Raw genomic sequence first — 18,297 nt, 5'->3', positions numbered from 1 at the left:
GGACACATGTACTTCCACAGCCTCCCTTGAAATGCCTTCTAGAACACTAAATCCTTAATTATTTGTATATCAGATTCCCCCACCTCCTCTGAAATGAGATCCTTGAAGGAAGAGATGTGTCCAGATCAGGTGGGTGCTCAATAAATATTTTTGAACTGAATATAAAAGGATAGCTAATTTCTCCACATATTGTTACCTACAAGGGGGAAATGGGGCCCTGCATGATGGAATCACTGTTTCCCAAGTGATCAAAGTCACTATCACCCACAATGGGATGAATTGACATTTAGTGCGTCTTAATGTGATGCATTGAAAAGGACACAGCATCACTTCTGCCATCTTGTCAGAGGTTCAAGGAAACATAGGAAGACATCAGATAAATACAACAGGAGGAGCATTCTGTAAAACACCTGGCTTATATTCTCAAAAAATACCATTTTATGAATGATCAAAGAAAGGCTCAGAAACTTTCTGGATTAAAGGAAACTCAAGAGACATGACAATCAATGCAGTGTGTGATTCTGGATTAGAAAACACATGTACACCTGTGGCGGATTCATGTCAAGGTATGGCAAAACCAATACAATGTAAAGTAATTAGCCTGCAAAAAATAAAAAAAAAATAAAGAAGAAAAAAAAAAGAATACTATGAAAGTCATTACTGGGACAGCTGGAAGAATTTGGGTATGGACCATATATTAGACACCAGGAACATACATATAAATGTCACATTCCTGATCTTAATGATTTCACTGTGATTACATAAGATATAGTTCTTGGTCTTGTGAAACACACTGAAGTATTTAGGGATAAATCATTATGGAGTTTGCAACTTAAAAAAATTTCAGCACTATCTAGCTATCTGTATATCTGTACCCATATTTATCTATCTGTCTATCTATCTATCAAGCAAAAAACCAAATGCAAAAAAATGTTAGCAGTTAGAGAGTTTGCTGCTGCTGCTGCTAAGTCGCTTCAGTCGTGTCCCACTCTGTGCAACCCCATAGATGGCAGCCCACCAGGCTCCCCTATCCCTGGGATTCTCCAGGCAAGAACACTGGAGTGGATTGCCATTTCCTTCTCCAATGCATGAAAGTGAGAAGTGAAAGTGAAGTCGCTCAGTCATGTCTGACTCTTAGCGACCCCATGGACTGCAGCCTACCAGGCTCCTCCATCCATGGGATTTTCCAGGCAAGAGTACTGGAGTGGGGTGCCATTGCCTTCTCTGGTTAGAGAGTTTAGGTGAATGGTAAATGAAAATTCAGTATATTAAAACTTCCAGGTAAATTGCAAGAATAATATTAGGATGACCCATATGATATAATCAATATGTGGCCATATCTGACTAGTAAAATTGCCAATTTCATGTTGCTCATCTAATATTCTTGCAGCTTTTATGTAAGTTTAATTTTTTTAATTAAAAAGAATCTAAAAACGAATATGGCAGGTATGGCTGGACAGGTCTTTACTATTTGACATGTTTATGTGAAACATTTTTTCCCGTAATTTATATCAGCTTGGCTTTTTAAGCACCAGATTCCATGTATTTGTGGAGAGAGGGAGAAAGAAAATGGTGGCCAATTAGTGGCTTTTCAGTCCCTATTGATAATTTTGTCATACTTGATACTCATAATTAGTTTGAAATTCTAAACTGCATGCCATATAACAACAGTTCAGAGCTCCCTATTCCTGGCCTCCTAGAGTGTGTCTGCTGGGCCTGGCTCCCATGGGGTTGAATTTCTTCCCCTCCCTCTTACATCCCAGACTGCTCAGCAGGTGGTGGTAGGTGGAGGTAGAATTGGGGTCAGGGCTGGGAGTCCTCTCCTGAGACTGACAAGCACAGCACCTGGACCAGGTGAATAGAGGACCTTTTTCCTCTGTTACCACTTGCCTCTCTGGCTAGTGCTGGAAGTGCATATTCATGACTTCTGTAAGGCTTTTTGTTCTGTTTGACTGTGGTCCACTGTTTCTCATGCCTTGGTGTTAGTACAGGCAATGCATGTGCTACCCTGGTTCCAAACTCAGTGACATGTAGTGGGGAGTTTGTCTGCACATCTTTTTATAACCTTACCAGTGAGCTTTACTATAGCCCACTTGTGACTGTGAATCTGCCTGGTATCTTGCAAACTTTAGCAGGGCACAGCCTTGCAGTATGCATAGACCCTACTAGGAGTTCAGTAAATGTGTGCAATGCCAATAACGGTTCGTCTAGTCAAAACTATGGTTTTTCCAGGAGTCAGATATGAATGTGAGAGTTGGACCATAAAGAGAGCTGAGCACTGAAGAACTGATGCTTTTGAACTGTGGTATTGGAGAAGACTCTTGAGAGTCCCTTGGACCGCAAGGAGATCCAACCAGTCCATCCTAAAGAAAATTAGTCCTGAATATTCATTGGAAGGACTGATGCTGAAGCTGAAATCCAATACTTTGGCCACCTGAGGCTAATAACTGACTCATTGGAAAAGACCCTGATGCTGGGAAAGATTGAGAGCGGGAGAAGGGGATGACAGAGGATGAGATGGTTGGATGGCATCACCGACTCTATGGACTTGAGTTTGAGTAAACTCCGGGAGTTGGTGATGGACAGAGGGCCTGGCGTGCTGCAGTCCATGGGGTTGAAAAGAGTTGGACACGACTGAGCAACTGAACTGAACTGAAAATGTGTGCAGAGACATGGACATGAGTGACCAGCCACATAATGAGAGGGCTTGGCCCTGGATCCAGGCACATCACTCTGAAGGGAGAGAATGAGCCAAATTCACACTTGTTATTCTTTTTCAGTCACTCAGTTTTGTCTGACTCTTTGTGACCCCATGAAATGTGGCACACCAGGCTTCCCTGTCCTTCACTATCTCCCTGAGTTTGCTCAAATGCATGTGCATTGAGTCGGTAATGCTATCCAACCATCTCATACTCTTGCCCCCTTCTCCTCCTGCCTTCAGTCTTTCCCAGCATCAGGGTCTCTTCCAGTGAGTCAGCTCTCCATATCAGGTGGCCAAAGTATTGGAGCATCAGCTTCAGCATCAGTCCTTTCATTGAATATTCAGGGTTGATTTCCTTTAGGATTGACAGGTTTGGTCTCTTTGCTGTCCAAGGGACTCTCAAGAGTTTTCTCTAGCACCACAATTCAAAAGTTGTGCTCAGAATATTTACACTAGGAAGGACAAAGTAATCAGGGCATAATTGGAGGACAAGTTGGGAGTTATAAATGGGAAGTTCAACATTCTTTCCTCTTGTACTTCTCTGAATTATGTAGAAACCAGTGGACTGTCCTCCTTGGTGAACGGATTGATCAAAGTTATGAGGACTGTGGCTTTGAGACCCCATCCAGACTATGCCTCCACCAGACTCACTTGACAATGATTTAATTTCAGCAAAGAATACTTTAGGTTGTTTCCTTAGGTGTGTGTACTGAAATACCAAATCCAAGGGGGCATATTGTCCTTTTAGAATTCTGCTGTCATATGTCTTCTCTGAAGCTGGTTGCTGCTACCACAGTTTTATAATGGTCCTTCAGTGAAGGATGGAGGAGAGTCAGGGACTCTTCAAGTATGTTAGCATTTACAGCATTTAGTCCTCAGACCAGCAGAGCAAATGTGTGAAATAGGCTTTATTGCTCCCATTTCACAGATGAAGAAAAAGAGTGATACAATGGAACTTGTTTACAAAGCCAAAAGAGACTCACAGACTAACCAATTTATGGTTACCAGGGAGGAAGGGTCAGGCGTGAGGGACAGATTGGCAGTCTGGGATTGACATGTACACACTGCTATATAAAATAAGAGAACCAACAAGTACCTATTATGTACCACAGGGAGCTCTGCTCAATAGTCTGCTAAGTCACTAAGTCGCTTCAGTCGTGTCCAACTCTGTGCGACCCCATAGACAGCAGCCCACCAGGCTCCCCCATCCCTGGGATTCTCCAGGCAAGAACACTAGAGTGGGTTGCCATTTCCTTCTCCAATGCGTGAAAGTGAAAAGTGAAAGTGAGGTTGCTCAGTCATGTCCAACTCTTAGCGACCCCATGGACTGCAGCCCACCAGGCTCCTCCGTCCATGGGATTTTCCAGGCAAGAGTACTGGAGTGGTGTGCCATCACCTTCTCCAGCTCAATAGTCTAAAACAACCTAAATGGGAAAAGAATGTGAAAAAAAACTTATACATGTATATGTACATAACTGTGTCACTTTGCTGTACACCTGAAACTATCACAACGTTGTTATTCAGCTATGTTGTTACTGTTATTTAGTTGCTGAATTGGGTCTGACTCTCTTGCTGTGCTGGGGACTCCTGTAGCCTCACCAGGTTTTCTCTGTCAATGAGATTTCCCAGAGAAGAATATTGGAGTGGTTTGCCATTTCCTTCTCCAGGAGATGTTCCCAACCCAGCGTTTGAACCTGCATCTCCTGCTTGGCAGGCAGATTCTTTACTACTGAGCCACCAGGGAAGCCCAGTCAACTATGCTCTGATATAAAACAAAAATTAAACAAATAGGTTTTGAGAGGTTACTTGGCTATCACATACTACAGTGACGTTTTGATTCCAGCTCTGATTGATTTGAAGTCTGTTGCTCTTAGAAACCCTGTCTTAAAATATGCATGACTATGTCTAATAATTGGCTTAAAGCTCAACATTCAGAAAACGAAGATCATGGCATCCGGTCCTATTACTTCATGGGGAATAGATGGGGAAACAGTGGAAACAGTGTCAGACTTTATTTTTTTGGGCTCCAAAATCACTGCAGATGGTGACTGCAGCCATGAAATTAAAAGACGCTTACTCCTTGGAAGGAAAGTTATGACCAACCTAGATAGCATATTGAAAAGCAGAGACATTACTTTGCCAACAAAGGTCCGTCTGGTCAAGGCTATGGTTTTTCCATGTTGGTCATGTATGGATGTGAGAGTTGGACTGTGAAGAAGGCTGAGCACTGAAGAATTGATGCTTTTGTTTTTTTTTTTTTTTTTTTCCTTGGCGGATTCATTTTGATATTTGGCAAAACTAATACAATTATGTAAAGTTTAAAAAAAAAAAAAAAGATGCTTTTGAACTGTGATGTTGGAGAAGACTCTTGAGAGTCCCTTGGACTGCAAGAAGATCCAACCAGTCCATTCTGAAGGAGATCAGCCCTGGGATTTCTTTGGAGGGAATGATGCTGAAGCTGAAACTCCAGTACTTTGGCCACCTCATGTGAAGAGTTGACTCATTGGAAAAGACTCTGATGCTGGGAGGGATTGGGGGCAGGAGGAGAAGGGGACGACAGAGGATGAGATGGCTGGATGGCATCACTGACTCGATGGACGTGAGTCTGAGTGAACTCTGGGAGTTGATGATGGACAGGGAGGCCTGGCGTGCTGCGATTCATGGGGTCGCAAAGAGTCGGACACGACTGAGTGACTGAACTGAACTCATGTCTAAAAACAGAAGGGAGGAAGTACCCTGTGGAAGAAGCTAGGGAAAGAAGGCCTAGGACATGAGGATATATGCTACTATGTGTAAACATCACCTTGCAGAGTGTTTAAAAGAGAGGAACCCCACCCCCACACACATACCCCGAACCTCCCAGGCCTCATGACTCAGTGGGTGGATTGGGGACTCCAGTATTTTTAAAAGCACCCCAGATAATTCTGATGTCCTAATTGCCCTGGAGAGATAGCTACACTTAGCCATACATGTTAATTAAATTGTTCACTTGAAGAAAACATGAATTCTCATTTATTTTAGAGTATTGTTAGAGATCTTTCCTTGAAGAAGATTGGGCTGTAATGACAAGGCAGAATTATCAATCAGTTCAGTTCAGTTCAGTCGCTCAGTAGTGTCCAAGTCTTTGCGACCCCATGAACCACAGCACGCCAGGCCTCTCTGTCCGTCACCAACTCCCGGAGTTCACTCAAACCCATGTCCATTGTGTCAGTGATGATCCAACCATCTGATCCTCTGTCGTCCCCTTCTCCTCCTGCCCTCAATCTTTCCCAGCTCTTCACATCAGGTGGCCAAAGTATTGGAGTTTCAGCTTCCATATCAGTCCTTCCAATGAACACCTAGGACTGATTTCCTTTAGGATGGACTGGTTGGATCTCCTTGCAGTCCAAGGGACTCTCAAGAGTCTTCTCCAACAGTCCCCTCCAACACCACAGTTCAAAAGCATCAATTCTTCGGCACTCAGCTTTCTTTATAGTCCAAGTCTCACATCCATACATGACTACTGGAAAAACCATAGCCTTGACTAGATGGAGCTTTGTTGACAAGTAATGTCTCTGCTTTTTAATATGCTGTCTAGGTTGGTCATAAGTTTCCTTCCAAGGAGTAAGCGTCTTTTAATTTCATGGCTGCAATCACCATCTGCAGTGATTTTGAAGTCCAGAAAAATAAAGTCAGCCACTGTTTCCACTGTTTCCCCATCTATTTGCCATGAAGTGTTGGGACTGGATGCCATGATCTTAGTTTTCTGAATATTGAGGTTTTTTAAGCATCTCCTTTTATGACTTGGTTCATATTCAGAATCATTGACCCAATGCATGCTTTCTGTTTGTTGTTTTTTAATGCATATCATCTGTAAGAGGAGGTGTATTGCGATGTAAGTTACTCCTTTATGAGAAGGTGGAGATAATGGACAACCAAGAAGAACAGGGCTGTTTGTAATAACATTTGGAAATTCCTCAACTATCCTCCAGTGTGGGCCATTATGACTCTGCTGATTTGAAGGTAGCCAGCTGCTCAAACACATTTGATTACTTTCTTCCTTGATTTTGGTTTCAGTTTCTTTTTTCTTGTGTCAGACAGTACTTGCTTGGCTTAGCAGAAAGCAGATGATACAACTTTTTAGAAGCATAGTTGAAAACACAAGATCGTGTCCTTACAGTTATCAGTTAACCTTTCCTCCTGCGTCTCTCTTTGCCTTGTAAGGTCTTCTGTGTCTTTTGCCAGTAATAGCTTATTTTTTTCCCTAAACTTGTGTCTTCACATATTTACTTCTTTTTATGCAAAACCAGCCTAACTTCTACTTTTCATGACATTCCCATTTGCTCTTTATTTTCCACAAAGATCTCATCTGAGCCAATTTATTACCTGGGCAAATTTTCTAAAGTTCATTTTTCTTGTCTTCCTGATTTTTCTCCTGCTTTCCTCAAAGTTTAGAATCTACCATTGCGTAGTTGCTTCTAACATTTATTTCAGAAGAAATTTTTGTGTGGTTCTTTACTGAATTAACAAAGGACATCTGGATTAGTCCCTTCTTTTGAATTATTCCTATTAGTATTAGAAAATTGACCAAGATACAGAAAAAATGGATCTGATGAACTGTTGTAAGTTCTCTAGCAGACTTTGTGGCAAGTAGTTCCTACCATGATGATGGTCATAATTGATGAAAATAATTGTTAATATGTGTTGAGTGTGTACTGAGGCTCAGACTTTGTACTGAACATTTTGTGCTTATTATCTCCTTTAATCTTCACAGTAATGTGCTGAGCTCAGTCCTCTTATTTTTTTTCTATTTAGAGAAGGAAAATATGCTCTTTTACTGGGAGTGAGGTGGTAGTGATGGATGGTTTAAAGGCAGAAGCTTCTCGGAAGGAACAGTCAAATGGAGGTGGTCCCTTGAGGCCCTGTTTAGGCTGAGGATGCCAGAGGACTGTTTCATGGGGTGCCCTTTACCCATCACCTGTCTGCCCCACTCCTGTGCCAGGGTACCAGGGAAGACAGGAATATAGGCTATAATCATTGTGCTCCTGTCGTTGTTAACCAGAGTGCAAGTAATCTGTCCTTTGTGGATTTTGATGCCACAATTGTAATGGGAAGGTTTCACATGGAAAGACTTGGGGGATGTTGAAAGAGCCAGGTGTCTGTTGCACTGGTGTGACAGGAGGAGAAATGGAGTGAGAAGAGGACCTAGAAGCGGATCCCAAAATCCAAAGGCTATTTTGAATTGTTTTTAAAATGCTATTACATGCTATGTTATGCCTTAAAAATACTATTACACAAGAGGAAAACAAGGTGAAAAGCAATTAAGAAACTTTCCTGAAGATACAATGCAGTAGCCAAGATAGATAGTTGCTTTTGACATGTTTTGTCCCTTTTCTGCTTTTCTTTCTTAAAAGTTATATAAATATGAATTGTAGATTTAGTATTCTTTTGTTATTTATAAGCATATTCTGATGATTGGCTATCATGAGACTAAGATCCTTTTTTTTTGTTGTTCACATCTGCAAAATGATTTTCTGCTAACTTGGAACCTCATTTTTGGGAGCCTTATCTAATATATAAACCCCAAAGTTACTTCTTTCAAAGGGCTCTTCCTGGCATGCTGACAAACCATTTTGTGTGGCTGAGCTTTGGTATTTTGAATATACCAAATATAATCAGTGTTTGACTGATTAAATATGTTACTTGCAAAATATTTTATTAGGTTTGCAAACTCTAATACATGGCCTGCTGTCCTGTATCTGATAGCTCAGGGAGGATGTGGAAACTTTTAATACATGGAGTGTCTTCTCTTTGCTGATAGATGTTTCTCTAAAAAATGGATAAGGTGATGAGATCAGAATCAGCTGTGTTTCTTATGCAGAACCAGTGCTGAAGATGCATGCTAAGTCCCAAGCTATGCATATCATTAACTTGCCTAGCAGTTGGAGATCTGCATACTGACTTTGAGAATATTTCATTACTGTATTTTTCCAAGGGAGGCTTTACATTTGCCAAAGAACTGACAAGATATGTGTCTCTATAACTCAACTAGTTTTATATTATGATCAATATGAAAGATTGCCTCTGATTACCTGGGGATGCCATGAAACTGTTAAGATATATTAGGTTTCTGGTTTACTTTCTGATTGACTGGGTCCTGTAAAATTTAGGAAAAGGAGGTCCAATGAAGAAAATTTTCAATACTGTTTCTTCCTACTCAGGCTCTTTTCTTTAAACAATCTTCATTTCATATTGGCTTCTAAATTTTATAATGGTGTAAAAGAAAAATGAAAAGAGAATTGTCCCCATTTTACAGATTTCAAAGTGTAAAGAAAAACAAGTTAGTTTTCTATTGCTGCCATAAAAATGATTGCAAACCTGATAACTTAAGTTTATCGAACACATTTATTATCTTAATTGTCTTCAGGTCAAAAGTTTGACATGGGTTTCCCTGGGCTAGAACCAAGGTCTAGGCAGGGCTGTGTTCAGGTCTGGAGGGTGCAGGAGATAATCTTTTTCCTTGCCCCTTCCAGTTTCCAGAGACTGCCTGGTTTTCTTCACTCATGCCCCTTCTGCTGTCTTCAAACCCAACAACAGCAATTCAGTCACTCTGATAATTCCAGTCTCCCTCCTTCTTTCCTCTCATCTCTTTAACCCATCCGATGAAGGTTCTCTGCTTCTAAGGACTCCTATGATTAGGTTGGGTCCGCCTTGATAACCCCCTCACGTATCACTGCCTTGTTGTGGCAAAGGGGCTTGCATTACTTAATGAAGCTATGAGTCATACCTTGCAGGGCCACCCAAGATGAACAGGTCATAGTGAAGAGTTCTGACAAAACATGGTGCACTGGAGGAGGAAATGGCAACCCACTCCACTATTCTTGCCTGGAGAATCCCATGGACAGTATGAAAAGGCAAAAATGTATGACAATGGAAGATGAGCCCCCCAGGTCAGAAGGGGTCCAATATACTACTGGGGAAGAGCAGAGAGCAGTTACTAATAGCTCCAGAAAGAATGAAGAGGCTGGGCCAAAGTGGAAATGATACTCGGTTGTGGATGTGTCTGGTGGTGAAAGTAAAGTCTGATGCTGTAAAGAACAGTATTGCATTGGAACATGGAGAGTTAGGTACATGAATCAAGATAAATTGGATGTGGTCAAGCAAGAAATGGCAAGAGTGAACATCAACATCTTAGGAATCAGTGAACTAAAATGGATGAGAATCAGTTCAGTTCAGTCACTTAGTAATGTCCAACGCTTTGAGACCCCATGAACTGCAGCATGCCAGGCTCTCCTGTCCATCACCAACTCCCAGAGCTTGCTCAAACTCATGTCCATTGAGTCGGTGATGACATCCAACCATCTCATCCTCTGTCGTCCCCTTCTCCTCCTGCTTTCAATCTTTCCCAGCATCAGGGTCTTTTCCAATGACTCGGTTCTTTGCCTCAATTGGCCAAATTGGAGTTTCAGCTTCAGCATCAGTCCTTCCAATGAATATTCAGGACTGATTTCCTTTGGGATGGACTGGTTGGATCTTCTTGCAGTCCAAGGGACTCTCAAGAGTTTTCTCCAACACCACAGTTCAGAAGCATCACTTCTTCAGTGCTCAGCTTTATGGACCTTTGTCGGCAAAGTGATGTCTCTGCTTTTTAGTATGCTGTCTAGGTTTGTCATAGCTTTTCTTCCAAGGAGCAAGTGTCTTTTAATTTCATGGCTGCAGTCACCATCCGCACTGATTTTGGAACCCAAGAAAATGAAATCTGACACTGTTTCCACATTTTCCTCATCTGTTTGACATGAAGTGATGGGACCGGATGCCATGTTCTTAGTTCCTTGAATGTTGAGTTTTAAGCCAGATTTTTCACTCTCCTCTTTCACTTTCATCCAGAGGCTCTTTAGTTCCTCTTTGCTTTCTGCCATACTGGGAGAATTTAATTCAGATGACCATTGAATCTACTACTGTGGACAAAAATCCCTTAGAAGAATGGAGTAGCCCTCATAGTCAACAAAAGAATATGAAATGAAATACTTTAATACAGTCTCAAAAATGACAGAATTATCTTGGTTCATTTCCAAGGCAAACCATTCGACATCACAGTAATCCAAGTCTATGTCCCAACCACTGATGCTGAAGAAGTTTATGTTGACTGGTTGTATGAAGCCTCCCAACACCTTTTAGAAATCACACCAAAAAGAGATGGGCTTCAAAATCACTGCAGATGGTGAGTGTAGCCATAAAATTAAAAGACATTTGCTCCTTGGGAGGAAAGCTATGACAAACCTAGACAGTGTACTAAAAAGCAGAGATATCACTTTGCTGACAAAGGTCTATATAGTCAAAGCTATGGTATTTTCAGTAGTCATGTATGAATATGAGAGCTAGACCATGAAGAAGGCTGAGCACCAAAGAATTGATGCTTTCAAATTGTGGTGCCAGAGATGACTCTTGAAGGTCCTATGAAATGCAAGGAGATCAAACCAGTTAGTCCTAAAGGAAATCAATCCTGGATACTCATTGGAAGGACTGATGCTGAGGTCAAAGCTCCAATACTTCGGCCACCTGATGTGAAGTGCTGGCTCATTGGAAAAGACCTTGATGCTGGGAAAGATTGAAGGCAAAAGGAGAAGGAGGCAGCATATGATGAGATGGTTAGACAGCATTATGGACTCAATGAACATGAATTTGATCAAACTCAGGGAGACAGTGGACGCCAGAGGTGTCTGGTGTTCTATAGCCCATGGGGTTGCAAAGAGTTGGCACAGCTTAATGACTGAACAGTAACAATGACAACTGTGAGAACCCAGGACTGTGTCCCCATCTCAAAATGCTGATCATTGCAACGTCCTTTTGCACTGTGAGGTACCATATTCACAGATGCTGGGGGTTAATATATGGACACGGTGGTGGTGTGGGGGAAGGCATTGTTCTGCCTACCATGGATTCTCCAATGCCTTGCACAGATGGAGGAAGGAATGTTAGTCTCATCCGTTTACTTATGAACTTATATACTCTGAAGTAGACTTTCTGAAATACAAAGTCATTCATAATTATTTAAATGTACAGCAGTGAAACAGATTTCAGGAAATGAAACAGACATTTTAGACATGAAATAGAGAGGCTCTGTTCCATAAATTTCCTCAGGTTAAGAAGCCAAAGCCCTAGCATTAGAATTGAGAGAGTACATTGTTATCTTCTGAGGCTTAAAATGGTTTTGTACATTTGTTGTAGTTCCCAAATAAACCTGAGTCCCCAACAATACTGAAGGAGGTATATCTGACTCATCCTCTCTTTCCTAAAGGGTTATGCTCAATGTAGAAGCCATGGTCTCTTTCCTTGTTGACTGCTATTCAGGAACTGTTTGATAACTAACAACTCCGATAGGGCTGGTCCAAAGAACAGTGGGCAAGGAACTCTGATGGTGCTTTCTGATTTTAGCCTCTTTCTTTTTCTTCTTTTTTATGCCACACTGTCTGTTCTTACCTCTTGTGAAAGGTAAGAGGAGCCTTTTGTCAAAGCAAAATTGGCTGTTAAATTCTTCACTCATGATATTCTGGATAAGTGTGTTTGCATTGTAATAGTCATGAAAATTACCAAAGAGAGAAGTGATGGATCTTCAGGTACAACCAGTAAGTGGAAGAGGAATTTTTTAGCTACAGTGCTTTCCTAACTGGCAAAGACATGCCCTTCAGCTACTCAGTATAGCTGGATGACATGCTTGTGCCCAGGCTGCCTCACTGCTGGATTTAGAAAAAGCAGAGGAACCAGAGATTAGATTGCTAATCTGATATTCTGGATCCTAGAAAAAGCAAGGGGATTCAAAAAAGTCTACTTCTGCTTCATTGACCATGCTAAAGCCATTGACTGTGTGGATCACAGCAAACTGTAAAATATTCTTGATGAGATGGGAATACCAGAATACGTTGCCTGCCTCCTGAGAAACATGTATGCAGGACAAGAAGCAATGGTTAGAACTGGACATGGAACAATGGTTCAAAATTGGGAAAGGTGTACGTAAAGGCTGTATATTATCACCTTGCTTATTTAACTTATATGCAGAGTACATCATGTCAATGCTGGACTGGATGAATCACAAACTGGAATCAAGATTACCAGGAGAAATAGCAACAGCCTCAGATATGCAGATGATACCACTTTAATGGCAGAAAGTAAAGAGGAACAAGAGGAACTAAAGAGCCTCTTGATGAAGGTGGAAGAGGAGAGTGAAAAAGCTGGTTTAAAACTCAACATTCAAAAAATTAAGATCATGGCATCTGGTCCCATTTGTTCATGGCAAATAGATGAGGAAAATGTGGAAACAGTGTCAGATTTCATTTTCTTGGGCTCCAAAATGATTGTGGATGGTGACTGCAGCCATGCAATTAAAAGACATTTTCTCCTGCCAGAAAAAGGGATAGAGGTAAATCTGGCAAAAGGATAATGGCTTCTGATTCAGCATCGCCAGGCTTCTTTGAAGTGAATGGAAATAGCTGTGCTGGGCCCACTCTGGCAAGATTGATGCGGAGCTGCCTTGGCCAGCTCTTGTGGCCCTTGCAGTCCCATCGGAGCACGGCTTCTGCCAGCCACACAGGGCCCCTGGGACACTACTTTCAGGTTGTCTGTGCTACCCAGACATCCTGATCTGTCTACCTCCATTCTTGAGAGGGAGGTTTTGGTGTCCCTGAGAGGCCTCTCGGAACACACAGGTACATTCATTTCCTTTGTGTAGAGTAGGGACGCTTTTCACCTCGCTGCCCCACCCCCTACCTTTGCAATGGGCACTTTGGGATGGGGTGGATGTTGAGAAACCAGGTCATGACCAGGTCCACTGTGGAGTGCGCCATCCGTCTGACTCCTGAGCCATGCCACCCTCGTGTCATTTGGTCATTCATGCTCCTGTTTCCTTTTGGAGTTTCTTACCCACATATCTTTGTTCCTAAGGAATAAAAACTGCCATTGGGCTAGGAAAAAAAAAAAAAAAAGACATTTTCTCCTTGGAAGAAAAGCTATGACAAACCTAGATAGCATTCTAAAAAGCAGAGACATCACTTTGCTGACAAATGTCTATATAGTCAAAGCTGTAGATTTTCCAATAGTCATGTATGGATGTAAGAGTCGGACCATAAAGAAGACTGAGTGCTGAAGACTTGATACTTTTGAACCATGGTGCTGCGGAAGAATCTTGAGAGTCCCTTGGACTGCAAGGAGATCACACCTGTCATTCCTAAAGGAAATCAACCCTGAATACTCATTGGATGGACTGATGCTAAAGCTGAAGCTCCAATACTTTGGCCACCTAATGTGAAGAGCTGACTCATTGGAAAAGAGCCTGATGCTGGAAAAGATTGAGGGCAGGAGGAGAAGGGGATGACAGAGGATGAAATGGTTGGATGGCATCACTGACTCAGTGGACATGAGTGTGAGCAAACTCAGGGAGATAGTCAAGGGCAGAGAAACCTAGCCTGCAGCAATTCATGGGGTCACAAAGAGTTGGACACAACTTAGGGACTGAATAATAACAAGTGCTTTCCTGGCGGTTCCCTAATCACAGTAGACTCCTGATTTTCTCTGCACTGGGATATGTATCCATCTCTACATGTCTGGTGATAGAACAGAAGTGACCTGATGTTACCGTAGCAATAACTTGGAGCATAGTATCTAACTCTGGGTAGATGTATTGATTAGTTGGTTAATTTCTGTATTTATATCATTTATGTATTTATATCTCTTTCTCTTTGACAACAGAGTTTCTGACTTCTCTTATTAAAAGGCAGTGCTGATAAATAGAAATCTAGTATTAGAAAACCAGAACAAGTGGAGGAAAAGAAAACATGCTAAATATTAGCATGGTTAATGTAGTTTCTGTGATTAATGAGCAGATTTGGCCTTACAGTCAAACCATAGCAAAGAGAATCATGAGAAGTCACCAGTCCCTCTGGTAATGTTAGGTCAGCTTCAGACTTTTCCAGGATTTCTGTCCCAATTTTTCTAAAAATTTCTCACTGACTTGGACTGTTCAGCATAATAAAGTGTTACAATAATCAAGATATTTAGAAAACTCATATGTATGGTATTCTGCTGTCAGGCCTATGTGGATCAGCATCCTAGGAAAAAAAAGATAAGCAAGTGTTCTTGAAACATGTAGAACAAATATCATATATTAGCACATGTGTGTGGAATCTAGAAAAATGTATAAATGATCTTATTTGCAAAGCAGAAACAGAGGCACAGATATAGAGAACAAATGTTTGGATACAAAGGAGATGTGGGAGGAATTGGGAGATTGGGACTGACACACATCCACTACTGATGCTCTGTATAAAATAGATAACTAATGAGAACCGACTGTATGGCACAGGGAACTCTACTTTATGCTCTGTGGTGACCTGAATTGGAAAGAAGACCAAAGGTGAAGGAATATAGGTGTATGTATGACTGATTGATTTACTGTATAGTAGAAATGAACTCAACATTGCAAAGGAACTATACTTCAGTAAACATTAAAAAAATAAAATATAGGAAAAAGAGAACACGGATCATGTGTGGCCTTAAACAGCAAGGAGAGAGAAACTTTAGTTCCCCCAACAAGGTGAATGATAACAATTCCTCTGTATACCAGAGGATAAAAACAGAGTCTTGTTTGAGGAAAGAATGTTCCTCGGATGGCCAGCCTCTGTTGTGAGCATGTTGTCACAGTTTTGTGGAGGTGGGCAGTGAAGGGGTGAGTGCCAGAAAGGACCTCAGAGCCTCAGATGCTAGGTGGAAAACCTGGAAGCTCTCCCAAGTGGTGTGTGTGTGTCATGGACCCCTTCCTTTAGCAGAAGATACATGCAACTTTCTTGAGTTCATACTTACAGAGATGTAGCCTGCAGTTATCAGTAGAAGGATATGAGATATTTAGAGACAGTTACACTGAAAGGTGTTGTGTGTATGTGTTTGTGTGTGTGTGTGTGAGAGAGAGAGAGACAGACAAGAGAGAAAGAACTATAGAGAGATGAGTATAGATAGGGGATAAAAGAAGATCATTTCATGCTTTGTTTCAGATTACAATAATTGAATTTAGCCCTTTTCTTACCTTTTTGGCTGTTCCAGGGAGGGAGTATTGGTTTCTAGAAAATATCTGAAATGTGTCTGTCCTTTGTTCTTGTGTGTTGTATGAGTAGACACATGACATAGGAACCACGAAGATGCTCACAGACGAGTGAAGACTTGCCGACTGGAGATCAGGAAGTTCCCTGCACTTCTGATTTCCAGCTCCTCTGCCCATTCTTCTGTATCATCTGACGTCTCACTCCACTGCAAGTGGCTGAGGTCTGAGTATAGACTATCAACACGTATTCAATATATTATAATAACCTATAGTGGAAAATAAAAAGAACAAGAATATATAAATGTGGTGTGTGTGTGTATAACTGAATCACTTTGCTGTAGACCTGAAGTTAATGCAGTATTGTAAATTAACTATACTTCAATAGAAAGCAAAAAAAAAAAAGATAAAAATAAAAGCCATGTTACCTGCAAACAGAAAAAATTGGCTAAGTTCTCTAATAAACTTTAGTTCTTTAAATTCAAAGTCCTCATCTTACCCTTTCAAGGGCATTTGGCATTTATCATCCTGTCCTCAAAATTGCCTTTCCTGTGTTCCCTTCTCAGTTAATGACACTGTCATTCATTCTGTTAAGCACATCAGAAACCTAGGAGCTGCCCGGGGCCACTTCAGTTTTTCACACCCTCATATCTGCTTCATCAGCAGATTTGGTTATCTTTATCTCATCCATCTCCATGGCTACCACCTGGGCCTTGCATGTTGTTATCATTTCTAGTCAGATCTGTTGAAGTTGTCTCTTAAACACCTCCCCATGTCTACTCTTGTCCTGTTCCATTCCTTTCCCCACACAGCTGTCAGACATTTCATCTGAAGATGTTTTCATCTCAGAGTGAAAGTGCTAACCTGGCCTATGGGACTCAGCATGCTTGGTGTTGACTTGCTCCCGAGCATCGTTTGCTAGCCACATAGCAACGATGCTAGCTATGTGGCCTACTTTCATGTCCTCAGATGTGCTAAGCACCTACTTACCACAGGGCCTTTGCACATGCTATATCCTCAGTCTCGAGTAGCCTTGCCTCTTCTGCTTCACCTGCTTAATGCCTTCTGTTCTTATATTTTAGTGTTAGTTTCCCTTCTGAGAAGTGCTCTCTGAGTTCCCTAAGTAGATTCTTTCCCCCTTTTATCTCTCATGTTGAAGCATGGGCCTTTCTAATAGGTATCTGTTTCCTACTAGATTATAAGCTCCAGGAGAGCGGAAACTATGCCTGTTTCTGCACCGGACACAAATTGTGCAGTCAGTAAATACCTGAGTGAGTGAAATCTTACTATGAAGTCTTTGTTAGCTTTTTGTAACATGAATTCTCCCTTCTCAAATATCCATCACTTCAGTGTGAGTCTTCTCTGCTCTCTCTTTTCTTTAATGTGTATTAGAGTTTTCTTTTAACTAGATAGTTAAGTTCTATAAGGGCACACTGTCTTTGAAAACAAGAAGCATATCTTATGCTTAAAAAAAAAGAAGATTCTCCAGAGTGTGCCCAATGATTTGTAGTACAAAACAGGCTTGAGGAGCCAAGACTTGAGGACTGATTTATCTTTGTTTCATATATGTGGAGGGCTTCCCTGGTGGCTCAGATGGTACAGAATCTGCCTGCAATGCCAGAGACCTGGGTTTGATCCCTGGGTTGGGAAGATCCCCTGGAGGAGGGCATGGCAACCCACTCCAGTATTCTTGCCTGGACAGTCCCCATGGATAGAGGAAGTGGCGGGCTACAGTCCATGGGGTTGCAAAGAGTTGGACACGACCGAAGTGGTTTAGCACAGCGTGCACCTCTTTTCTTGGCTTTCTCTTCCAGCTGCCCTGGGACATAGAGCTCATGCGGGGACAGATAAGAGGTGGCAGTAGGTCACTAATTTGCATCCACTTCTCTGCAGGAGCTTTATGGAACCTGAGAGAGGGCAGGCTTCCAGTCCTCACCTTTCAGGTTGGAGACTGAAACCAGAGAGGAGCCACTCTTGCCTTTCAGAAGGCAGGTGTGCAGTAAATTGGACCAGGTTGCATAACTAATTAGAAGAAAAGCTGTGGCCATAACCTGGGTCCCCTGACTCCAGGCCCATTGTTTTTTGCTGGGTTGTCTTATTTAAATTTAGAGAAGAAAGATTAAGCCCTCATTAATAGGATGAGGCACACATGCTGGCAATCTAAATTAATTGAGGCAGGGAAAGCCAGGAAGATCCTGTGGGGGACATATGGGTGTGTGGGTGAAACCAGCTGAGGGAGGGCTGGGTTATATATTTGATGAAAACTTTGTTTAGAATTTATTTTTGTTTGGAGCATATATGTTTTATCTTTTTTCCTTTTGCTTTGCCACTTTTTATTTATGGAATAATTATACATTAAAACATTCCTTTAAAAAGTCTTCTTACCGCTCTTGCCTCCTCTTATGTTTTTTTAAATCTATTATACAGGCTCTAAGTTGTGACCCTACAGGGTGTCATGTTGGCAATTGTGAGTGGTTGTGTGTGTGGCTGAGTTTATGTTCACATACAAATCTGATTGCTTTTCCTACCAGGC

The 18,297-nt window shown here is 41.6% G+C and overlaps 1 protein-coding gene across 1 annotated transcript in view; it reads left to right on the top strand.

Annotated features, from left to right (window-relative positions):
• Positions 1-18,297, top strand: part of THSD7B (thrombospondin type 1 domain containing 7B) — a 1,243,680-nt gene that overhangs the window by 260,711 nt on the left and 964,672 nt on the right. Inside the window, exon 3 of the mRNA XM_055572703.1 lies at positions 15,841-15,988. The gene's annotated coding sequence lies outside the window, so the exon portion shown is untranslated. The remainder of the gene's footprint in view (positions 1-15,840; positions 15,989-18,297) is intronic.

This window comes from Bubalus kerabau, chromosome 3 (genome assembly GCF_029407905.1).
Source record: "Bubalus kerabau isolate K-KA32 ecotype Philippines breed swamp buffalo chromosome 3, PCC_UOA_SB_1v2, whole genome shotgun sequence".
Taxonomy (NCBI): domain Eukaryota; kingdom Metazoa; phylum Chordata; class Mammalia; order Artiodactyla; family Bovidae; genus Bubalus; species Bubalus kerabau.
Note: the sequence above shows the minus strand (reverse complement) of the source record. Positions and strands in the feature narration are given on the sequence as shown.